Source organism: Gorilla gorilla, chromosome 5 (assembly GCF_029281585.2).
Source record: "Gorilla gorilla gorilla isolate KB3781 chromosome 5, NHGRI_mGorGor1-v2.1_pri, whole genome shotgun sequence".
NCBI classification, from domain to species: Eukaryota; Metazoa; Chordata; class Mammalia; order Primates; family Hominidae; genus Gorilla; species Gorilla gorilla.
Genome location: NC_073229.2, coordinates 95,750,007 through 95,755,042, shown reverse-complemented (window position 1 = coordinate 95,755,042; position 5,036 = coordinate 95,750,007).

Below are 5,036 nucleotides of genomic sequence, written 5' to 3'. Positions count from 1 at the left end.
GATCATTTCAAGGGAAGATTAGTTTTGTGTGACCATATGGTGCAAACACAGAATAGAATTTGATGCCATGAAGAGGCACTGTGATAACACACAGGCAAACATTTCTCCTGTATTTGACTCAGTTATCAGATACTCAGGAATTCTCCACTGTCTAAGGTTAACCACCTCCCTACTCCTCTCAGCATGAGATACCAGACCTCTCACACTTGCGGCTGTGCCTCTTTTTCTAGTATCCATCTCATCTACACTTTGCTTTAACAAGGTTCTTGGTTTTTTTTGTTTGTTTCTTTTTTTTATTTTTTTTAATACAGCACGCCTCTCCTTATCGTGACTTTTGCTGCCTGGAGTATAGACCCTTCTCCATATCTATGGGCAAAGTAACCCCATCAAGGCCCAACTAAAACATGACTTCTATCATGAAGTAAAATAGTTACTACAGCCTTAAACTTGACTAGACATTGTGCTACATCTTAGATAATTCACAGGGGCAGTGAGAAGAGTGCAGACATTGCAAAGAAATACACAGAGGACACAACCACTGGAGGTACTGCGGTCCTAGGAGCAGTGAACCTGAACGAAAGGAAGGAAACTGGAACCAAGCAAAATAAGGAAAAGCAGAGAAACCAATGCAGGCAGCTAGCTCAAGGGGTGTGTGTTTGTGTGTAAGGGTATGGAGAAGGGAAAACAGTGGTTCAGGGGGTAACTAGGAATCCCATGCAGTAATGTGGCAAATTCAGACTTCGTTCCTACAGAGATCAATCTTTTTTTCATGTTTCCTTGTTCTCATTTATTTTAATTGTAAATGTCTTTATTGAGATATAACTCACATACCACACAATTCACCCATTTAAAATATGCAATTTTATGTTTTTAATATATTCACAGATGCAACTATCATCACAACTTTAAATCATTTTTGTCACTTCACCAAGAAATCCCTTATCTTTTAGCCATCACCCTTTCCTCTGTCCCCATTGTCACAGCCCTAAGCAAGCACCAATCTACTTTCCGTTTCTATAGATGTGACTATTAAGTGTCAAAATCATATACTATGTAGTATGTGTGACAAGATTCTTTCACTTATGTGATGGTTAGCTTTAGGTGAATTAAGGGATACCCAAATGGCTGGTAAACATCATTTCTGTGTATGTCTGTGAGAGTGTTTCCAGAAGAATAAATAAATGGATTGAGTAAAATGATTCACCCTCACTGAATAGGCTGAGGGTTGAGTCATGCATCTTCTCCTGACCATAGTTTGTTAGTCCGTTTTCACACTGCTGATAAAGACATACCCAAGACTGATGGTTTTAAAACACAAAATTTACAAAAGAAAAAGGTATAATGGACTTGCAGTTCCACATGGCTTGGTAGGGCTCACAATCATGGCAGAAGGCAAGGAGGAGCAAGCCACATCTTACATGGATGGAGGCAGGCAGAGAGAGAGCCTATACACAGAAACTCCCATTTTTAAAACCATCAGATCTCGTGCGACTTATTCACTATCAGGAGAACAGCACGGGAAACACCTGCCTTCATGATTCAATTACCTCCCACTGGGTTCCTCTCATGACATGTGGGAATTATGGGAGTTATAATTCAAGATGAGATTTGGGTGGGGACATGGCCAAACTATATCACATGGACATTAGAACTTCAGGTTCTCTGGCCTTTTGACTCTGGGACTCGCACTAGCCACTACCCTTCCCCACCAGCTTTTGGTCTCAAACTGAGAATCACACCATCAGCTCCCCTGGTTGACTTGAAAAGTGGACTCAGCCACCCTACCATCTTCTTTGGTTCTTCAGCTTGCAAATGGCACATCATGGGACTTCTCTGCCTCCAAAATCATGTGAGCCACTTCACCTAATAAATCCTCTCTCAATTATCTGTTCGTATATATTCTATTTTTTGTCGTTTTTCTGGAGAACCCTAGTTAATACAACATAGGATATGTTTATGAGGTTCATCCATGTTGTATCAGAAGTCAGTATCTTAACAGGTAGACTAACCCATTAGAAGGTAGAATCTGCCATTGCAAGTGGTGGAACAAAAAAGCATGTCTCAAAAAGATCCGCCCTCTCACAACAACTTTGTAAGAGTTAAACAAAGTATGAGAATTCCCTATCAAATTGGCTTCAATTTAGAGCAGGTCTTCATGTCCAAGGAGGACTTCAACACTAAGATGAAGAAACAAAATACCAGACTAGTTACTGACTAGGCCAATAAAGATGGAGGCAGTAAAGACTAGGCAACAAAGAATGGTGTCTCCTGACATCCCAAATATGAAGTCTGGCAACAAAGCAAACTATAGACTAAACCCAATTATTGCAGTCTCATAGTTCCTCCTTATTTTTATATCATAGATAATGAAACAAATTAACAATAGCAAAAAATAAAAACCTATAGGTCTTCTGTAATAAACATAAAAAGAACAACACAATAGGCTTGTTTTGGTTATTATAAACTATCAATGTCATTATGATCATGAGAAATAGAATCACTTCAGAACAAGACTTTTTCATGAGGCAAGAATTGTTTACTTACTAATTTGGGAATGATGTACTATTTTCTATAACATCTGTTCATTGTTCATATATTGGTAAATTTACAATACTCTGTCCGTGACAAAGACGGACAGTTAAAGTTCTTAAGTAAAAATTTGAAATAATGAAAGTGCATATTGACCTACCAGATTCCTACTGGTTTTAAAAACAGATAAAATATTTATATTGTTCAGGATGTTTATAACTAGTTTACTGTTAATTTGAAAATCTGAAGATCTTATATAAACAAGAAGTATTTCAAATTCATAATGCTTTCACTTTACTATAAAATATTAGAAATTAAAATCAGTAGCAATTGCTTCATAAATATAAACAGATTTTTGTATTATTTAATTTTTTTTGCATAATTTAAGGTTTTCAATAGCCCATGCCTTTTCTCTAATGTGTAGAGATTAGATGTGGAAAAGGGATGACACTCCAGGGAGTTCACATTAGGTATATTCAGGTAGAGCTAGCCTTCAAATTAATATATAATTTCAGGTAAATATTTTAATGTTAAAGTTTTTAAAAGCACTACATGATTAAGCTCATTGTTATTATTTTAATGAAACCTTTATTGAGACATAATTCACATATAATAAAGTTCATCTCTTTAAATTATAAAGTGTAATGGTTATTCCATGTTTTTAAATGCAAAATCACCATCTTTACTTTAGAGTCAACACCTCTCATTCTCTAATGGGCACTAATAACCAAAGCTAGAAATCTTTGTTTGATCTTTTTTGCCCTTCTTTTTTACCCTCTTTATGAAATATGTCAAAATCACTTTCCAATCAACTTTTGAAATGTTCACTGGTCTCCTCCCTGTGGTTAGAAACATTATTTAATTCCTTCCACTATTCCTTTAATTTTTTTCTCTATCAGGAATGCCTTCTCCTCCCTTCTGTCTGCTATCCAAATCTCATCCGTCTAAAATCCTATAAGACTCTTCTCTATCATACAAATATGTATGTGTTATATAAATATATACATACATTTTATGCAAATATTAGAAATACAAATTTGCCACCTTAAGATATCATACATTTTCAAAGATAATTCGCACACTTATCCTTATTGTGTTGCTGAAACACCAGGCAGTCTAGGTTCTGCTGCTCACAGCACAGAAAGCCAGTGACTGAGAAGATGGGTACTCTCAAGGAAGAAGGCTTTAATCTGGTGCTGCAGTCAAAGAGAAAGGAGCCCAGTCTCAAATCCATCTCCCTAACCAACTAAAACTAGGGGTTTATATAGCAGGGAAGAAATGTAACAATGTGTAAGAAAACAGGCACTAGGGAAGGGCAAGGAAGCAATCATGATGAATAAGGGGTTGAGCATCTCATTGTCTGTATGTGGCATACTGGTGAGTTTCAGTTTTTTGATACTTTTTTGAGAGGCCTGAAGGTCATTTCCTGAGGAAGGAACTCAGATAAAACAAATATAAGGTTCAAGCTTTAAGACCATAAAGGTTAACTTAATCCTCAGGATGAGGATATTAAAAATGTGATTTTTGAATCAGTTGAAAAACCAGTAAAAGTCAAGTCAATAAAGCTGGGCAATAGTATCTTCAGGTTTTAAAAAAGTATGTCAGTAAGAGACAGGTAGTCTCGTGTGGTTTTGTAACTTACTCTGAAAGCAAATCCACATGACAGCATTCCAAATTTGTTATGCTGTGGCAGTTCCAACGGACTTAGTTTGCCAAAGTGACCCTTTGAATGACAATATCTTTTTGAGTACACAAATTATGTTTTGTATTTTAATCACACCAATCAGCCACATATTATTCAAAAATTATTGTTTTATATGTTGTCTTCTAAAAATCAAAGATTGTAAGCTCCGTGAGGTCAGAATTTTTGCCTAATATGTTCATATTCTTCACAACGCATAATAGTTTTATTTCTAAGGAAGTGGCTATTGTGGATTCACTGACAGAAGTCCACACGATGTGTACAGTGCTTCGTGATATAATTCAAGAATCAGAGAGATGGCCCACATATTTTAAACAACTTTTGATTTTGCTATGAGATTTACATAATGAGTTTTCATTATAAGATCTAAAAGTCCCTGAGGAACAAAGACAAAAGCAATTTTTTTAAAAAAAAGAATAAAATGGTAAACTGCATTTGCAGAATTGCTTTTGGGTACTGGAATATACACGAAATGAATTAATTAAAAATACTGGAGTGATAAGTTTTATATTATGATCCCAAGAGATGTTATGATACAAGCAAAACTAATCAATGTAGATTATTCAGTTTAGTTATTATTTCTACTTCAAGGGGATTCCTGAATCATTAAACTTAGTAATTTCTATAGCTACTATGGGTCTCTGATTATATTGCTCACCTAATGAAACAGTTAACAGATTACCACATTGAAAGTTCTCAAGCGGGAAAATGGCTAAAATATTCATCTTTTAAATTTCAAGTCTTTAATCAGGATTGTTAGCTAGGGTGGACTTAATGAAGTTTCATCATGTACCTAAATTCAACT